Here is a 22234-nt window from a genome sequence, read left to right as displayed (position 1 = left end):
TTCATTTGTATATCAAAAAATATGAACCACTTATTTTGTTCTCATATTACCCAAAATTTTAACATTTTTTGGTACTTGTAATCCATAGTCGGGTTTAAAATCCATAGTTTTTTTATAAACCTTCATAATTAGATCCAATGACACTGATTAAGGCATTTATATATCAAAAATATTAAAAAATTTTCTCAAATTACTTAAATTTTAAATAATTTTTAGTATTTAGATTCAATCTGAAATCCATATTCAGATCTTAAATCCATAATAAACATGTTAAAACACTCCTATGGTGTGGCAGATCAATATCAAGTCATATGAACAAAAACCAAGTTAGCTGACCCATTATTCATATTTATCTAAGTTGTCGGCACATTATAAAATTCAAATGTTGAACACAAAAATACTTCTGTCCAATCTTGAATAAGCAATCAAACACGCCCTTGTTGTCCACAGCCCCTCAGCTAAGGGGGAGTTATAAACAAGTGGGTCTCACTTTGGCCCACACGATCCTGAAAATAGTGAGTCCTCCCAGTATGCGTAGGCCGCACCGTCTTGGTGGACTCCACGACAGTGGAGTCGCCCTCAGTATGCATGGGGCCCACCGAGTCTGGGTGGGCTCGGGGTCGGGGATGCATGGGGACCCACCGAGTCTGGGTGGGCTCCTGTATCATCAGTACTTTTGAGGCCAAGCGGTAGATCTCCATGTCCTAATGCTATGTGCACCGCTGTTTCATGCAATAGACAAGACAAGCGTCACACGTGGTTTGTGTTGGCGCCTTCACTTTAATGATGGACCCGCAGTTTCAGCTGTGCCAGCTTCAATTATGAGACGCAAACGCGATAAAGGCCGAACAAGTGGGCCTTTTCATGCTTTTGAGCATGTTTAGTTCTCAAAAAAAAAAAAAAACTGGCTAATTTGATATAAAAAACAAGGTTCTTACTTGACACCATAGTGACAAACGTTAAAAACGGCAAAATCTAGTTTTTAAAAAACTCGCGAGAAATTAAAAAAAAAATCATAAATCTTGCATTTTTTTTGGCAAAATCTTGGCAATAAAAAAATATTTTTTATAAGAAAATATTAAGAAAAATATTTAAAAATAAAAATACATGGTTTTTCCATGATAAAAGTCGTTTAAAATGTAAATATCACGTTTAAATTGAGGTATTTGTGTTCTTTTATAAATCTCACAATATTTTGAAAATCTCAAGGGAATTTGTCATTTTAAACTTTCAGGCAATTTCTCGCGATATTATCATGAGATTTTTATAAATCTTATGATATTTGTCACTATGCTTGATACAAGAGGTGAGTGTGGCTAACTATGGTAACATGAAAGCTCGACTCATTACTCCGGCATTCTCACTGGGTGATAGCGGTGATGATGGTAGTGGCAATGGTGATAATAGTGATATAGTGATAATGGTGGTCATAAATAATGGTAGACAAGTGATGGTAGCAATGATGATAATAGATTAGAATAAAAATAAATGGTGGTTTTTTATTTTATAAAAAAAATAAATTTATAAAATATCATTAAAAAGGTAAAATATCTAAAGGTAATACTTGCGATTTTTTAAGAATTTTTTGTAAATTTTCATGAATATCTTTATATGTGATAACTTGATCATGATAATATGTGTTATATAATATTCATTAGGTCTTTAAATAGGACTTAGAAAAAAAATAGAATATATTCAAAACGCCAATAGGTCCTTTCGACCTAGTGAAAATCAATTCCGAAATATATTTCTGAGAAAATAGAATTCTTAGAAAAAAATTTAAATAAGATAGACAAATCATGGTTCACAAGAAATTTTCATGCATTTGAAAATAATTTGGTTTGTATTTAGAGTCATTTCATTTAAACTTAAATTATAGTTTTGAAAGAATTGATATCCAAAATAATAAATAAAGTTAATTAGAAAAATAATTAAAATAGAATGAAAAAATTAATTTAACTACTTTGCATAAAATGGTAGAGGTCCATAGGTGGGCCGTCCATGTTGCATCTCTTTTTTGGCTTATGAAAAAAAAAAAACTAAACTAAAGCTTTAAATTGAGGAGATTTTAAAAGTTACCAAAAATCAATCTTAAAAACTAAAGTCAAATCTTGCCTAATATGTAAGGGAAGGCCTTCCAATGGAGGGGCGTTCCATCCTAGATCTTCCTAGGATGGGGGCTGAGTAATAAGAAAGAAGGAAGAAAATAACAAGGGATATGAAAGGTAGAAAAAAAAGAAAGAAAAAAAAAGTAGGTTGACGATGCATTAAGAAACACGAAAAGGTTGAAACCCCATATGGGGGTGTTGACCAACCCATGTTAAAACGTGTTATATATTATACATTATATATTATACATTAGATATAATACATAAAATAAAATTTGACCGAAGTCTATTAGATAGAAAAATAATAATAATAAAAGAAAAAAACACTAGAGAACAGAAAAGGGGATTGGAGATTAGATCAAGGGTTGAGATTAGCCCAGCTCCTTGACCTAATTCCCATAATTTATAGAAAGGGCTCCTATTTGACCCTTTTTAATTGTTTTGAGTTCTCTCTCTCTCTACTCTCATTCTTCTCCATCTTGCTTCTTCTTTCTTCTTCTTATTTCTTCTTCTTTCTGCTATATTTTTTGTGGTTTTCCTCTTTTTAAATCAATAGATGAACCTACGTACGTAAGTGGAGCGAGCTGATCATCTAGACGCAACCACCACATGAAGAGGACAGCCTGTTCGCTTGGGGAGAGTTTATTTTTCTGTTAAAAGGAGAGTTTAGCAAAAAGGTAAGGGTTTTATTCTCTATACGTAAATCGAAACTCATAGGCATGAGTTTATTTCGATTTCTAATAAAATAAACCTTATACCGAACCCCCCATGTGTGTGATTGGTGTTGGATTTGTCAAAATAAAAATAGAGAATTTTTGTTAAAAATCGGGTTTTTCTTGGAACCGAATCAAAATTTGATTTCAGTAATAATGTGTGTGCATACATTGCAGATCAGGGGTGTATAAACACCCATACGTGTAATGAAAACCGTAAGTTAAACCCTACAGAAAAAACAAAAAAAAATTTGTTAAACGGCTATGGGGTTCGAATACGGGAAAATCGGGCTTAGCCGATTAGCCCAGATTCAAAATATTAAGCTGTCAAAAAAAAAATCTTAAAAAAAGTCTGATTTGGATTGGTTAAAAGGGGTTTATTTTGATTTTCCCAGGGAGAAATCGGTTGAACCCTTAGAGAGGACGACTTACTTGAAAAAAAATGAATCACTTCATGTATGTCATGTGTTATGAGTTTTCAGAAACAAAAATTATATTCAAATTAAAGTAGGGTAAAATTTATTGCTTTCTTGCGAAAAATTCAGTTAGAATTTGTGATCTACTATTATTATGCATGTGGTCTGATGTTAGTTATGATTGTGTTATTTTGTCATGGAAAAATATATATCTCAATGCTTAAAATTTATGAAAATACTGAAATTATTTATGAGAAAATAGTGTTCGGGAAGACAGATCGATTTTTCAGCCTGACGGCTGCGAAAATGGGATTTGTCTATGATGGATTATGTAAAAATTATATATTAATATTTTGAAATTTTATTTGATGGTTAGATATGAAAAAAAATAGAAATATGAATTCGGGTGTCTTATTTCTGCTCACCCGAATGCATATTACCCGCTATTACGTATTTCTAGCCTAACACCCGACCGGTAAATTATTCGTATCTCCACCATTCAGAAGAGTTTTTATGAACAGTTTATTGCATTGGAAAGTTAACAAAATTTCACACAATCTATGAAATGTTGAACTTTGTTATCAGAGTTATTACTGAACTGTGATAGTTGGAATAAAAAAGTATAGGTGTGCACTAAGCCGGTCATATCTCCCTCATTCGGAAGAATATTTATGAACGATTTGTGGCATCGGAAAGGTGACAGAATTTTCTATAACTTGTCAAAATTTTAGCTTTATCTAATGACTGTGCACATTTCTATAATAGTTATAACAGTCATACAGAATTGAGGTCCGATGGTTTTGAACCAGCTAAAGGCCCAGTTAGCAAATATGTGTGATATCTATACGGCTTTTGAGTATGCTTTTGTGAGTTTGCATCATACTGCATATAAACTGTTAAAATAATTTTTATGAAGGAACTGAGTGCCCAATATGAGGCACGAATTGGATGAAGTGCTCATACACTAACTTGCCTTTATGGCCATTCGCTAATGAACTGGACAAATAGAGTCTGACTTGTGATCGAATACAAATGTTTAATTGTGCGTGAATGATGACATTGAAATGAATGACATATGCATGATAATGTGAATGGTTGGATGCATTTAATTATTATAATCATTGCTTCATGATGAATGTATGCTTAAACAAAAAATGAAAGAAAAGCATTGTGCAATGATACGGAAAATATGTATTTATAAAAATGTGCATCCATAGGCCCAGAAGAGACTGAATCACTTAGTTAGATTCATAAGTGTGTATTGCATGAAATTAATAAATTTAAAAAGCTTAACCATATAACACTAAAATTCAATACTTACAAGGAGAGGGCAAGAGGTACTTTCAACTTCGTGGACACTGTTTTGAGCACAGAAGGTTGTTCCTTCCCAACCACGAAGATAGAGAAATCCTCTGCATTAGACTGCAACGTAGAGGATATAAACTCATGAGTGAAAAAATGATGCATCGGAATGACGGTGTTGGGAGTGCTCTCTTGATATGCTCATCCTTCACCTGTAGACTGGTAAAAGGTGCCCAACCAGGCTAAAGCCATAATTGTATGAAAATATTGTATGTATCATGACCCTGATCTAAATTTAAGCCTATGTTAGTATCCACAGGGCTAAGAACTGAAACCTAAAGTGATTGTGCATTTAGTTAGGCATGATACGTATCATGTAAGAAGAAAACCTAATTAAAGATAAAAAGTCACTCATGCATACCGTTTAAATTCTGCATGGTAAGTACATGCATTTTTAATTGTTCATTCATATTTAAATGTCTATGGTTAATTGATTGCTTTTGATTGAAAGAGTTATATAAATGTATGTTTGAAAGTCATGTAAAGCATTGCATGTATGTATTCTTAGCATGATTAACTAATGTTTGGACGTATAAGTATTGAATTAATCTTTTGCATGCGTGTTTTAATTTATGTGTATTGGATAACTCTACCCTATTGAGGACTTAATTGTCTAATCTTATTATTATTTAATATTTTAGGTAGTGAATAGACGACCATGCGATAATGGGAGGTTGCGATGAGGATCGAGCCAGACCTTTTTCATTTTTGAACTTTGTTTTGAATTGTAAGCATTCACAAGTGCTCAACGACTCTGATATTTATTAATTTAAAAAGATTATGTTATTATTTAATTTAAAGTTTGTAATAGACATTTAGTTATTTGTTAATGTTAAATTTTAAATTTAAAGTCTATTTAGAAAAGATGTGATCGACCTGCAATACGTCAAAGCTTTTATCTCATTCTAATTTTTGCTGTAATTTATAAAATTATTTTTAAAAAAATTACACAATTTTTTGGATAAAAATTTTGGGGTGTTACACTAACTTAACACTAAAACTTGTTATATAAATGACAAGGAGCAACATATAAAGTGATCCAAACAAAGGAAAATAAAGCAAATAAAACCATTGTAGAAAAGATTGTGTTATCTTGGCTTGTAATTCTAAAGAGACAAAAATAAAAAATAACCGGAAAACATTTGTTCATTGGTCGTTGGCCATAAAGGTAGTAAGCAGTTACCACTTTTCACGTTCATTAATACTTAATATTAATACTTGAGAAAGAAAATATTGGCTACTTGCAAACCCCACGTTGAAGCTCATATTGAGAGAGGTTTTGACCAAAATCTGATCTTATGGACGTGGTGAGCATGGTATGAACAGGCCTTTTGCTGTATTTCTTTGACGTAAAATACTATTTTCTTTATGTTTTCAACATTGCAAGGCATTGATTTTTCAAATCCGACATAGAGGCTTGTAAGTCCATCGGTCTACACAGTCGTCCTGCTTTCTCATATCACGTTGGAAGAACATGACTCAAAGGGTTGATTTCTTCTAAACCAAACATGCCACTTTTGACCAACTGGGGCTCCGCTTGTCTGGCAGGCGCAGTTAGTGCACATCACCTTATGTTGGGACGATGCAAGTTCGAACCCTAAATGGTATGATACGATTGTATTTTCTAGGTCGGAAGACACGTTTCTTTATTTTTAGATAATCCAAGATAAAAATAAAGCCTGCCATCATTGACCACACATTGGCTGGCTTAGGATTGGTAAAACCCTATTTTGCCATTAAGTTTAGTAGTTAGTAACTTACTACCACGTCTGTTGCTTTTGAGAATCACAGATTGAATGGAAAGATGGAAATTTTATTTTGCTTTTTACTTGAGGCTCATTTGAAAGCTCTGGATCTGAAACCCGATGTTTGGATCTGCCACGGAGCGCCCAAGCCAAATCCTCCAATCATTGTGACAAATACTGGTATTTTTTCAAAAATACAAACAAAAAGCCAGAAATTGCCTAGCCGGTAAAAATTGTAAATAACAGTAAATATCTCTAAAAATATAATCTTTAAACCTTTAAATTTTCTTTGCAAAAAATTAGCTTTTCTGTTTTAATTAGCTTTTTCCAATATTTTGCCAAAATATGAGAAGAACAAAAAATTTCAATTACTCAGCCTCCAAACCCTCAAAATGCATGGTTTTTAGGAGGGAAGATCAGGTGCAATGTGATTGCACACTTTGACTGTGCTGCTGCATCTGATCATCCATCTTAGGGATACAATCAGATTGCACATGATCCTTCCTTGGTTTTAAGCCCTTTTTTTTGTTAGCATGAGCAAAGGACTTTTTTTTTTTGAAAGGCAAGCTGGGGTTAACGAGATCCCGACCAGTTATTATTCAATCGTACCACTGGGTTTTGAACCTGCAACATCCCACCACAGCTAGACGTGCACTGACAGTTCCTCCCAGCCACGTGGAGCCCTAGTTGGTCAGGATGAGCAAGGTTGGTGAGTAGTTAGGTTAAAGATCCTTGGTTTTGGAAACCTAAAGTCTGATTTTGTAGGATAGTAACACAAGTCGCAATTAGTGTGCATTAACTTTCTAGGAACCCCATAGTGAAGTTCCCTTAAAGTCATTCTCCAAGCCGTTCAAAGTCCAATATTTTGAGGTGATTAGACAACATGAAAGCTATTTGGAGCAACTAACAAAGAGTTATTTTAGACTGGGGATGACAGTGGACCAGGGCCGGGGACAAGGGATCTCCACCCTTGCCCAGTCTCAAAATTTTGCCCTCCATCCCCTGGTGGGGGAGGGGGGGGACTTTGGACCTCCACCCTGCCCCATCACAAAATTTTGCCCTCCATCCCGGGTTCATCCCCGTGGTGAGGGAGACTTTGGACCTCCACCCCTGCCCCGTCTCAAAATAATCATCCCCGCCCCTGTGTGTTGCAAAGGTTTAGCTACAACAGCTACAATGCCCTCAATTGGCATAGAAGAGTAAAAATTTGTGAAAAAAATTATTAAGTTAACATAAATATGAGAAAATAGGCCCCAAATGCCATTGGTATGCCTAAATAGACCCCTAATCAATAACATAAATATAAGAAATTAACTTAGGGGATTTTAGTAATTTTATTAATAAGGATGGGGCGGGGAAAGCGTAAGTCCATCCTCGCCTACATCCCTCCACGGGTTTTGATTTTAACCTTCATCCCCGGTCCAAATAGGCAAGGTAGGGCGGGGCTCCATTCTCCCCCCCCCCGGTTCTATTGCCATCCCTATTTTAAATAGTGATGTTAACACTATATGGTGTGAGCTCCATGCCAAATCCGACCTTATCGAGTGAATCCCTATTTCTGATAGCAAATCCTGATCTTTTCACCCAACTTGAAGGGCAAGGCATAAGTGGCGTTAATGAGCGAAAAGTCCATAATCTAGAATTCTTGATTCATATCTCAAGAGCAGAAGACCGGATTGTGATGGCTCATCCTCTCATACCTACAGTCGTTGTGCCAACAACGTAAAACTTTGAGGCTAGAACCCCTTCCTCGAGGCCCTCAGTATTGTCTTGGAATCCGCATTTCTCATAGTAAATTATGATTCTTTGACTTGATCTAAAGGCGAGGATGGGTGAGGATGGTGGGGTTGAGCCAAAAGACCATGATTTAGGATTCTTGTTTCACATCTCGTGGGTGAAAATCATATCTCATCATTGTCAAAGATGGGTTGGCATTATGTGTAGATTGGCATGCTCTTATACCGAGCCTTGAAAGTTTGTTGCTTAATCTGATAGGATTTTAGCTCTCTCATGACCCTGGTAGGTTGTGATGGAGAGACTCAATATATGCAGCGGAAATCAGTATGAAAGGTATCTGGAATTCCATTCGCAAAGATGCTCTATTTTATAAGTGGCATGATTATGTGTGGCCTAAAAGAATACCGCCTAGGTCAGCATGGGTTGCTTATTTGGTTGGTCATAGAAGGCTTCTCACTCATGATAGATTAAAAGAGTTTGGAGTCGCATTGCCAAATAGATGTCCTCTGTGTTTTAAACACGAGGAATCGTAATTTCATTTGTTGTTTTTGTGCCCTATTGCTCAATTGATTTGAAAACATGTGTGCAAATATTTTGTGAAGAAGCGGATTATGCATTTTGATTTTATTTGGAAACTTAAATGGTGGATGACATCATGCTACTAATTAGGTCAACATGAGTTGCTTATTTGGCTGGTCATGAAAGGCTTCTCAATCATGACAGATTAAAGGAGTTTGGGGTTGTAGTGCCAAACAAATGTCCTTTGTGTTTCAAGCATGAGGAATCATAATTTCATTTGCTATTTTTGTGCCCTATTGCTCAATTAATTTGAAAACATGTGTGCAGATTTTTTGTGAAGAAGCGGATTCTGCATTCTAATTTTATCCGTGAACTTAAATGGTGGATGACATCGCGATTCCACCCCTGTGGCTCAAGTCTTGTTGAGACATCACATTTCATATTGTTCGTTGGAATATTTAAAAGTTGAGAAACATGTCTTATTATGAGGATGTGCTTTCAAGTAGAACTGGTTTGGGCGTTTTGCATCGAACATTTTTCTGTGATAAAGTGACCAGTTTTTCAGGTAAAATTTATTTCTTTCTTTGTAAAAACCGAATTGCTAGTAAACAATTTTTAGCTACCAGAATCCATTACACATGTGATCAAATTTGTGATGTGCTCCTATAGAAGCTGAAATCTCTTTTCTTTTATTATCTATGAGAGACAAATTTCTTTACTTAGGGGTATCGAAGGACATCAAACTTCAAATCCAGACAAATGTTTTTGCGTGTGAGGATTTTTGTGTAAGGGGCCTTTGATGGCTATCGGTTTTGTTATTTTCTTGCTTCGATCTTGTAATAATTTGCTATAGAAAGATATGCCTTCGGCTACCCTTTGCGGTAATTTTTTATTTTCTAATATAAAATCAGGGTAACCCCAACTTTTTTATTTTTAAAAAAAATCTTGATTTTTTGGCCCCAAAGGTGCTTGGCATTGTAAAGTGAGGTCTTGGCTGCTAGACAAGCAGTCAAGGTTCGATTCTCATAAGCGTCGCCCCTCTACATAAGCCAATGCATAGCATAAGCCCTCGAGGCAGAGATCCTAGCCTCGGAGTTTTACGTTGTCGGCACAATGATCATAGGTTGTGCTAGCACGACCAGGTCTTCATGCCGGGTGCTGTTTCTTCAGGTTATAAATCCAAGAAAAAATCTTGATTTTTTGAACGAGCCAAGGTGGATGAGGGTGGCGGGGGTTGAGCTAAAAGACCATGATCTAGGATGTTTGTTTCCCATCTCTAGGGTAGAAAGCATACCTCATCATCGACTTATTATCCATATTTCTTATAGTAAATCCTGATTTTTAAACACGACCTGAAGGGAGTGGATGGGAACGGCAAGTTTGCATTAAAAGAACATGACCTAAGATATTTTGTATCTCAATCTCGTGGGTAAAAATTACACCTCATCATTGACTTGAGATCACACTTCTCATAGTAAATCCTGATTTTTTTTACCAGGGATTGGGCTAAAAGACAATTATCTAAGATGTGTTTTTCTCACCGCTAAAAGACAATTATCTAAGATGTGTTTTTCTCACCACGTTTGTAGAAATTATACTTTATCATTGACTTGAAATCCCTGCTTCTTACAGTAAATCTTCATGGGTTGGGCCAAAAGACAATGATCTAAGATTTTTATATACTCCCGGCTGAGGACACTTCTCATGTATTAAATTTATATACCGTCATCCATTTGAGATCCTGCTTCTCATAATAAAGCCTGATCTTTCAACCAGACGGTAGGTGGGGGTGACCTGGTTGGGCTAAAAGACCATGAACTAACCAACGGGGCTCGGCTTGTCTGGTAGGAGCAGCTAGTGCACGTCACCTTTTGTTGGGACGCTGCAGGTTCAAAACCCAATGGTATAGTTGTATAACTGGTAGGGGTCTGCCTAACCCCAGCTTGCCTTTGAAAAAAACAAGGACAATGAACTGAAATTCTTGTTTCTTATGTTGTGGGTGGAAATTATTTCTCAATCCCAAGAGCCGAGGCATTCAAACAAAGCCTTGGACTCGAAAAGTATAAAAAAGAATGCACGTAAGCACACGGCATCAGTGCTTGTTTTCTAAAGGAAGATAGCTTTTACTCAAATTGATGCCTATTCAATTTTATGATAACATCTGTGCTCAATTCTTCATTAATCGGGAAAATAACACCCTAAAGAATAAAAACAATAGGCTCATTCTGAGAAAAAAAAATGTTTTCTCCAGTTTCACAAATACTACAGACACCTTTGAATTTAGCTGGATAAAACACAAAACAATCAATTCAAGATATTCTCATATAATGTGAGTTTAACCTTTTTTATTTTCTTCTAATATTTCCATCTTTATTTTATATTTTTAGTTTTAAATTTTGAACATACCAAAGTTTTCTTGATATTTTAAGACAATCAGTTTATCATGGTATTTTCCTTTTCAATAACGCCATTTGTGAGTATGATCGTTTTATATCACATTGTAACCAAAATCTTACATCATAGTTTGGTATCACAATCCCTATTAAGTCAAGGTTACCTAACTCTGTTAATATGTTGAACATGACTAGCAGCACTAGGAAAAATTCTTTGGATTTTTATTTTTTTATAGCCAACAATGCCTGACATTTGAATGAGACCCTTCAGATATAATAATATAACCCTACAACTAGTTCCAGCTAGCTGTTATGCTAACGACTAATCTTTTAATTTTTTTTTTTGGAAGAGACAAAAGAATGGGCCTCTTGATAATTTTCACCTTTTTTTCTTTTATCTTATGCGCTCCTTGGTTCTATTGGCAGTTATTTTCTCCTTATTTATGTAAAGAAAATATCTGATGTCATTGTCAGTGTCCGCTATGAATCACTTAGAACATGAGAACTGGAAATATGGGCATTTTCAACACTTTGTTTGGAAATCCAACCATGTGGAGGTGTTTGGCATGATGAATTTGCGAGGAATCAATGATTGGATAATGTATTTTCGATGAAAAAAATATGATTTTTGAATGCTTGAATAGTTATAAAGAGTACGAGTCATTGATTTTAAAGCCTTAAAAAAAATCTCATTTATTCATCAAAATCTGATTATTCAAGAGTGTGTTCTTATCCGATTTTAAAGCCTTAAAATAATCTCATTTATTCAAGTGTCCTAGCTACATATAATGCAGGAAACTTTTTGGTGAAATAATAACACAAGATAAGGACGAACTCAAGACCGGCAGCATCTTTGGGAAGAGCAGATCAGCATCCTCACTATCCACAATGTACGCAAGATCATGTGGTCCTTGTGGGATGAAGCAATGGATGGTGAAGATGTCATATCACTTTATTAAAGCGATTTAACCTGATCTGCACTCGTCTGGTGCCAATTGCTACCTACCACTGGTGGAGGTGAAGAGACCCGCCGAAATGTGGTAAGGGAATTCGGAGTACCCGTGAAGTGCAGACAAGGAATCAAGTTGACAATCTCTTTTTTTGTTTTGTAGGAAAGAAAAATTTATTTAGAAAACAAAAAAAAATAAGAGACTATACGCCCTAATAACTTAGGTTCACAATCAATGTGATACCTCTTCCTGTCTCTTCCTGTAATAGGACGTCCGAACCAGTGGTAGTTTGTTAGTTGCATAAATTTTATGTGATTTGGAATCTCATGCAAATGAGAAAATGGATCTCATTGGCACTGCTAGCCAAACATGTGATTTGGAATCTCCAGCAAATCAGAGAATGAATTTTGTTTGCACAGCTAACTGAACATGGAAGCTGAAATCTCATGCAAATGGGAAACTGAGTGTGATTTTTAAATCATATTTAAAGTGAATCTCGTGTGATTCCAAATCGCCGGGTGGAATATGTAATTTGAAATCATGCCACTTTGAATCACCCATCACAAAAATGTCTTATACATTGTAAATTCCTACAAACTTCCTGTTAGTATACTAATTGCTAGTGTCTCCTGAATTTCGCACTCTCATTCAAACGAGATAATGAATTTCATTGCGACGGCTAACAAACATTAGAAAATGAGCAGTGAGACACCGACTCACATCTGCTTCTTTCATCACAAAAAAAGTGCAAAAACTTCTTTAGTCAAGTGGACTGAAAAACAAAAAAGTACCCATAAAAATAATTTGGACAAAGGAATCAGAGTCACCGTACTGGGACCAACACAGCTGGGCAATTTCACACACTGACAGTTCTTGCAATAAGTGCTAGAAATCATGTGCAGCCCTGAGCTATGATCAGCACATGACTAAGAGAAAATCAACTGGGTATTACAAAAGAACGGTAGACGAAAAATATTGTTTTTTCAAATTTAAGAAAGGAGGACATCTAATACATTTATACTGCAGCAGTTCTTTCATAAAGATAAGGGTAATTCCTGATATGGACCCACCTTTTGTCTGATATTTCTTGTCAGGTACTACTTTTGACATGAACCCAACTTTTTATGACAATAATAAAATAGAGCCTTCCGTTTAATCTCGGTAAAAAACAAATAGTGGAAAATCAGGGCTAGTAAACAAGTCGAGCGAACCAAACAGGGTATGTTCAGGCTCGTCTTGTTTACCACTAGATTGAGCTCATGGCCCGATTTGTGTACATGTTCAGCCGAGCTCAGCTTGTCCTTGAATGAGATGAGCCGGACACGAGCTGGCATGTGTAAAAACAAAGGAAAATTATCATACTTTACGACTAATTTGATGTGTTTCATTAAAAACGTTACAATTTTTGCTATTATCTCAATGTCCAAAATCACAAATAATCAACTCTGTTATGACCTTTTACCATGCGCAATTGCGAATTGATGGGTTATTTCGATAAAATTGTATCACTCGTTGGCTAGTGCAAACTCACACTTAAATCTAGAATCACATGTTTTCTTATGCGAACCTTCACTAACTCGCATAAATTTATTTGCAAACATTTGGTGAAACTAAAACCCCTAACATCGAAAATATCCTACATAATTCGCATATATAATATGAACCTCACATAAATTTATTTGTGCACATCTAGTTAGACTGAAACCACTAAAATCGCAAATATCCTATTTAGTCATATATACTTCACCAATTCGCATAAATATATTTATGAAAATTTGGTTAAGAATCTCAGAACATCGTAAATATTATACTTATTTGCATATACTTCATAAATTTTCTTAAACATATGTATGAACCTCTACTTAAATTGATCATCACCACATCATAAATATCCTACTTAAATATTTGTGAATTTATGACATATATGCGATATGTCTTATTTTTTACAGAGCTCGTGAATCATATATAAACTCGTTGTCCATACCCCCAGGGCAATTGTCATATAAACTAAGGTTTTTGTGATCACCAACCTGCTTTTCTTCGATGACTTGTTCCGGCAACTATTTTTGGCAACTATTCATATGCGACACTTCATCACAGTTGAACCATTGATAGTGTTTTTTTTCGGTAAGCACATCTTTAATGGCATCTTTAATGGTTGAATCAAATTGTGTTCCTCAACCATGTCTTAAGAACACTCTTTGATTATGGAACTTACTCATCCTCGTAAATCGCTTTTTACTTTTTTCAATGATTTTTAATATTTTTTGTCTTGTTATTGTAGAAAATTTTGAATTTATTTAATACAATATGGCCACTGAGAAGACTATGCCGAAGGGGTCTACACCCACATCATATTCTAGTGTTGAAGCTCAACAATAAAATCCAACGAAGAATTATGAACTGAGTCATCTTAATTATTTGCAAGCACGACCTACTGTTCATAAGCGGATAAAGAGGTAGCCACATTCAAATCCAAAAATGTGGGTCTCTAATGTTTTTACCAAAAAATGCGCCCTCGATAAACAGAGAAAGTTTTGTTCAAACAACAAGCAGCAAAAACAATAGTTACGAATTTCAAAGTGACCCATATCTAAGGCAGCATATGTAGAAAAGGTTGATCAGTTTGTGAGCACATTCTTATCTTCTATCTCAGAAGCATCTAAGGAGGGGGAGGATGACTTGTTGGTTTGCACTGTGGTTGTTGATAACCTCAAAGCTTGGATAGATTAAGCTAGAGATGTGTCTAACTGCAGTGGCAATGGCGAGATAAAGATGGAGAGGGCAGAGGAGGTACCTCACCAAGGGGAGTATGCGAACATGGATGTGAGTGAGGATCATATGGTTGGATCAAATGTGAACCCTATGATTGAGGTTAATGTGAAACCTCTTCAAGAGTCCAATGTTGATGTCATAAAAGAAAAAGTGCATGCTTCAAAGAATAGGTCACAACGGAGAAGAAGGTCCAGTGCTCGTTGATAAGTACTTTGTTTATTTGTTATTTTGTAATCATTGGCAATTTTATATTCAATCATTGATTAAATTATTATATATATATATATATAATCATTGATTAGTTTAATGTTGCTACTATTCATGGATGCAGTTGATTAGCATGCCATGTATGTGTGAAACATGTTTTAAGGACAACTAGATTGCTAAAAATATATATGTATATGTGTGTGTAATTCAATGATTAATTTGACTGTAGGATCTGCAACTAGTTGATTCAGAAGAACCAACATCCTGCATGCACCGGTTCTACTGGAACGAAGTATACCATTGGTTCGTAACACTAATGGAGTAAGCAAAGGAGTTGCTGCATCGGATACATTTTTATAAATTCTTGGAGATCACACCATAGAACATCAGTCACCCCCTCTTAGAGGTTGTTGCGCAGTTTTGAAATCCGGCAACCAATACATTCCAGAAATGTCATGGAGATCCAGTGAGTGGACAACGGTGGAGAGATTTCAAGCACTTGTGTGATCATTACTTGCAAGCAACGGATGATGTGTTCGAAGGCAATATGTTCAAGTTTTCATGGCTTAGTAGCCACTTTGACCCAAGTAGGGCAAGGAAGATGAAGGCAAAGATATTGTCTGTTGGAGGGAAGGGCGGTAGTAGGGTGGACAAGTCGGTGAGAGCATTTTTATTATACTTTTTTGGCTCATGCAAGGCATACGTATTCTAAAATATTGTTATTCATTCTTTCACATATTGTGGTTAACCTCAAGACATACACTGCATTTGTATAGCACAACATCCTTGTATTATGTTCTATGTTTGTTCACCTTAGGTCGCCCTAAACCACTTTTGATAAATAGACAACTATAAGAGTAGATAGAGCTATGTGTTGGACAATATACATAAAAAAAAATGAATATTCATTATATGCAGCTGGATACGATTCAACTGCGAAGAACGTGTCAAAGTAATCCTATGGTAAGTTGTCCTCATACAAAATGCATGTAATCGCATGTTTGCAAGGAATCTCGCTAATGTGCCACTCTTCACAAGAGCACAAGTGCTTCTAAAGATCAACATTGTAATTATGAGATCGGTCATGGGCTTTGTATCGATGTCAGAGGAAATGCACTACTTACACACGTATTTGTTGTATCTTTTTCTTTAGTTGCTCTAGATTTTCTTTTACCTTTGGCACCATAACGCATGTTATATGTTGTTCGGCATTTTTTCATTTCTCAAAAAGTTTCATTAGGAAGATAGACTATTCGATTATTCTAGGTTGCAGAGCATATTTCTATTCTAGTTTTGAAACTAAATAATGGGAGTCATAGAAGGGTTTTCGGCTCTAACTTAAAATATGAAAATTATAGGAATGCGTCTCAGCTTTTCAATTATTATAAAAACGCAGGTTTTTGACATCGGATGAGAGAGATATAGATCTAAGAACAAAAATTGTTATGCAAAAAAATATATATGTGATTTTTTTCCTAAATATATATGATTTTCCTCCTATATGTGTGCTTTTTCTCCTAAACATGTAATTTTTCTCCCATATATGTGATTTTTCTCTAAAATATATGTGATTTTTCTTCAAAATATGTGATTTCTTCCTATATATATGTGTGTGTGATTTTCCTCTTATATATGTGATTTTCTTCTGAATATATGCGAATTTCCTCCAATATATAAAATTTTCCTCATAAATATATGATTTTCTCTTAAAAATATATGATTTTCTAAGTTTAACAGGATGTTCGCGTATATTTTTATGTAAACTTAGTCAGATATTTATAAAGTTTACTAATTTTCAGCCATGTGCATTTAAAATCGAGAAAAAAGTAAAAAAAAAAAGATAAATTAGGACATTAGCTTTCCAACAACACCATGATATCCTTGATCTAATAAGCGGTTGGTGAGAAACATCATCTGAAAGATAAACTATTCAGTTGTTTCAGTCTACAGAGCATGTTTCTATTCCAGATTTGGAGCTCAAAAATGAAAACCCTAGAGAGATTTTTGGCTCTGACTCAAAACAGTAAAGTTATGTCTCAGCTTTCTAACGATTGTAAAAATGCAGGCTTCCAACGTTGAAGCGAAGAAATACAGACCTAAGAACAAAGACTTTTCTATAGAAAATATATATACTATTTTCACATATATTTTTTGTGATTTTCTCTTAAATATATGTGAAGTTTCTCTTATATATGCGATGTTTCTCCTAAACATGTGATTCACTCCTAAATATATACATTTTTTCTATATATGTGATTTTTCTTCTTTATATGCAATTTTCTCTCAAATATGTAATTTTTCTCTTAAATATATATGATTTTTATGAACAAAAAATTGTATATATAAGAGAAACTTTGCATATAATTAAGAGAAAATTGCATATATTTAGAGAAAAATCACATATATAGGAAGAACTTCACATATATTTAAGAGAAAATCATAAAATATATATAGGAGTAAAATCACATATATAGGATGAACTGGGCACATATTTAAGAGAAAATCACAAAAAAATATATGCAAAAATTGCATATATATTTTCTACAAAACACTCTCTATTCATAGTTTTTTATCTCTCTGCTCCGATGTTAAAAAACTGCATTTCTACAATTATTGGAAAGCCGAGATATAGGCCTATAACTTTCTTGTTATGAATCTGAGCCGAAAATCAATTTAGGGTTTCTATTTTTGAGCTCCAAAACCGAAATAAAAGCATGTTCTGCAGACTGGAATAACCGAATAATCTATCTTTCAGAAGACGTTTCTCGCCAACTGTTTATTAGGTCAAGGTGATCTTGGTAGCGTTGAAAAGCTAACATCATGATATATCTCTGTCCTCAATGCATGTAGCTGAAAATAGCATAGAATAGACAGAAAAGGTGCAGTCGTGTCTGTTCTAGTTTGCAAAGCATCCTTCTATTCCAGTTTTGAAATGCAAAAACGAGAACCCTAAAGGGATTTTCACTTCCTACTCAAAACAAAAAAGTTACAGGCCTATGTCTAAGCTTTTCAACTACTATAAAAATATAAGTTTTTGATGTCAGGTTAGAGAGACAGAGATTTGAGAACAAAGACTATTCTGTAAAAAACAATTACATATTTGAGAGAAAAATCACATATATTTAAGAAATAGCATATGTGAAAGGTAAAAATGTCTTTTTAAAACCAGATATTTACGATTTTGGATATAGAAAGAATTGCAAAAATTATGGGCTATTTTAAAAATTATCATATTTGTCATACAATACGATCATTTTTCATTTTAAATATTGGCATGAAGGTGCATGTGTGAGGACAACGCTCTTAATATAAGAACTTGCAGCCCCATTGGTCTGCTTTTCCTTGTATTAGAAATAAAAAATGGGTTGCCAACAAAGGCTCCACTCATCGGGTAGGAGCAACTTATGAATGTCATCAAGTTGGCAGGATGTCACAAGTTCAGAACCCACGGATGGCATCTATTGCCGCAAGGTTGAAGCTGGGTGTAACTCCCCCGTGGGGTAGGTGGACCTCCAGGGTTTTACCAACCGAAGGCTAGCCACTGTGCAGTCGGTGATGGGGGGTAGTGGTTATCTTGGATTATCCAAAAAAAGAAATAAAAAATGGGTCCAGAGTGTTAGGGTGTAGACGAGGTTCTTTGTAATCTGATTGGGATGGACTCTATTCCTTAGTTTTAGCGACTTCCAGTGGACCCTGATTCAGATTTAGCTGATTCTAGCACATTAGGTAATTGTTATAAACCTGTAAGAATCGGGCTCTAAACCCTTTAATCGGAACTCATAGGCAAGTCATTATGCCACAATTTGGGCCCATAGATGTATTTTGTATGTTCAATTTAGTAGCGAAGGACCCTTCAATCATTCTTTTTTAACATAAAAAATTTCTTGAGGGTCAAATTTCATTATATCGTAGGGCACGTATTTTTTTAACTTTGAAAAATCATACATGCATGTCAGAAAAACACGATCCAAGAGGTGGTTTCAACTAAATAGAACATGTTAGATCACATGTGGAGGGTTAGATGTGAAAAAAAAAGAAAATTTGAGTTTTGGCTAGGATTATCTTAGAGTAGGGCTGGTAAATGAGTTTAACAAGCTGAGCTTGTGTTCAAGCTTCACTCATTCTTCTAGCAACCCCAGCCAAGTTCAAGCTCATAATGAGTCCGAGTTAAATGAGCCAAGTTCGAGCTGGCTTGTATACAAAAACAAATACATTGTTTTGGAGCTGAAAGAAATAGGCCGGCTTAAAAAAATGCATTGATTTCAGAGCTAGGAGAAATAAGATTTTACGACTAAAACCTTTTTTTTTGCAAACCAAATCGTTGAATTATATGTTTTACACATATACATGATGTAAAATATATTTTTTACTATTTAATGAGCTTGCACAAGTCGTATTATGTGTAACAGTTCCAATCCGAACACATTAAACTTGGTCTTCCCATAGAACATATCAGGTTCAAACAAGCTAATAGACCAATGACTTTAGGAACCAAGTTCGAGAAGGCTCGTGGATGGCTCAATACTAGGCCAGTCAATGGATTGGGTATGAGCCCTTTGACCTGAGTTAGATCTGGCATGGTCCGTGTTCAAGCGTGATAAGATAGGATTGATTAGCTATTCATGTCAGACCCACATGTTTGAGCAGTATATGAACCTAAGTCAGGTTCATGAAATTTCAAATGAGAACCTGGTTTGATCAGAGTCCCGAATAAAAAAGGGTTAATAATTAGTCAAACTGCCCCCGAATGAGTTTTTTTTTCTATCTTTTAGTTGTTTTTCATGAAGCTAGCCTTGTAGATGTGATTTACATGGTTTGGTTAGTAGGAATCAATGACCTATAATTTGCGACATTTTCTTGGCTAATAAGACCATGCTTTTGGGTCGTAAAAACTAATTTGGACTATGCTGAACACATTTATGAGGTCCGATTTGGATAAACTCCACTATACTTTCTAGCTCATTCGAATGGTCAGCGCCTTGACCAAATATGACCCCCGAATAAATTATGTTATTAAAATTTTCTAGAAATTTTAAGATTTCATTGCGTCTGATTTATGCTATTAATTTATACACCAGATCTAGATATTCTTATGTTAAGGTGGCTGGACATGGATCCAGACCCAGTTCTAAAACCTTAAAAGGCAGACCCTGGTGCACCCGTTGGCAGCTCTACTCAAGTGTAGAACAGTAGAAGGTCTACAGTCAATACTGAAGCTGCCTAAATTTGACAAATTTTAGTGGATCTAAATGGATCGTCCAAGGTTGGATGATAATATTCTAACAAGACTTGGTCTATTCCACTGGTACTGGCGCATTGGATTAGAACTCCAAACTGTGCCCAACTGGACCCGACATATTCTGAATTGAGATCAGATGCAATGTAATTGCACACTTTAAGTGCGGCTGATTCGGCTCGAGTTGCAAGCGGCACAATGGTCCATGGAGTTAATGCTTGTGGTAAACCGAGGCAATGTCAACTTGGGTGGACCGAGTTGGTGTCAATAGGTCAGCTAGGGAACTGGGTTTTGATATGAACCTGGTCAAGTGGGGAAGTGGACTGGGTCAGGTGGGTGTAGGCATGTACTAAACCAGGTAGGGAACTGAGTCAATGGGACTAAACTGGGCTAAAAGGAGGACCAATCTAGGTTATAAGGGGTGAACCGGGTCTCAAGGATGGGTGACAGTTCGGTCAAAAACCAAAACAGAGGAGATTTCGGGCTGAATGTAGCTTGATTTGGCTCAATCTAGGCTCGGCTAAGCTAGTTGTTCAATACCGCAAGGAGAGAGAGAAGGAGGTGCAATTGGTGGCGCTGTCGTGACAAGATAAAGAAGAAGAGATGGATGGCGGTGGCGTCCAGCCACCTAAGTCTACAGTGTGGTCTATGCACAGCAAGGAGGCAGCTATTGTGCCTTCTTGTTAGAAGACGTAGATGAGGAAAGGACTCAGCAGGGTGTACAGGTGGGCTCGATGGATGGGGCTGATCTAGTGCGCAAGGTGAGCAGGTGTTGGGTGCTAATAGTGTGCAGGCCATGTAACGGCCCAAATTTTCCAACTTAAAAATATAGAATTGTAACCCAATTTTTTTTTTTGAAATAGCACAGCGAAAATAATTTGGGTTTTAAAAGTCGGACAATCTCGACGGGTTACAAAAATGAGTTACGTTATCCATCTTACAAACCAAAGGAAATAAATAGCATTCAATGAGTCTCATATAGTTTTAAATATTACATATTTACAAATGTTTAATCAAATATCTCATTAAAATGAGACACCCAAAGTTGGTTCCAAGATCGGCAACTTAGTTAGGGAAGGATGAATCATAGCCTCGCCGCACACCGCGCTCTCGCACTGCATCATCATTAGTCACCTGCGTCCCATAAAACAGGGTCAAAACTCTTGCGAGCTGGTAAACGAACTTACGCAACATGCATCATGATAAGTAATCAAAACATCTATCATAACATGCTTGTAATTAAATCATCATGTTGCTTTAACATGATATCATGGAATATCAAGTAAACAATATGAATAATATGATCATAAGTTGGAATCTTAATTATGCAATAACATTATCATGACTTGGAATATGCAATAACATGATCATAACTTAGAATCTCAAATATGTAATAAATTACAACTAATTATATTAGTAAGTTAGCAGGGTTAGTATTTTTATGTTTTGATAGTCTTTACTTCCTCTAGGTACGCAGAGGCATTTATCACCGCGCCACTAGAGCATACTACGGTGTTTATTATGCAAATTATATATTTATCGTAGCATCTTAGTGACCGAATAAACCAACTCAAGCCCACGGTCTCAAAAAATTGAGAGATATTCGACGCAAGGGCAAATCCGTATTGCAATCCCTATCACTACAGCATGAGGCCTACCGATTTTAGGTAATCTCGACCTCCCTAACTTCGAGTGACAGATGTCCCAAGGATGCCTTTGCTCCTTATTTTTCAAGTCGGTATGACATGTAGCTAAAACCTACATGCGACATTTGTCACTCGGGGTTGTACTGTTTCACCCTCTCTAAGGTGGACTAAGGTGTGAATGGGTGGCATGGGCGATTTCATCTTCATTAGGGTAGTCAATAGTCATGCCCTTGTTTCACGAAGTAGTTAGGCTCAACAGCCTCCATACTCCTCTCAAGGTAGTATGCCATGACAAGGTCATGCCCAGCTCAAATCACGTGCTCCCAAGTAAGCACCTTGCCTGTGAAGGCAATAACCAAGATCTTAAATGTGTGGTTGTTTGCATATATAATGAGACTTCCTCTCACGATATAGGGTCACAGCCCAC

This window comes from Nuphar pumila, chromosome 13 (assembly GCF_984573655.1).
Source record: "Nuphar pumila chromosome 13, dmNupPumi1.hap1.1, whole genome shotgun sequence".
Taxonomy (NCBI): Eukaryota; Viridiplantae; Streptophyta; class Magnoliopsida; order Nymphaeales; family Nymphaeaceae; genus Nuphar; species Nuphar pumila.
Note: the sequence above shows the minus strand (reverse complement) of the source record.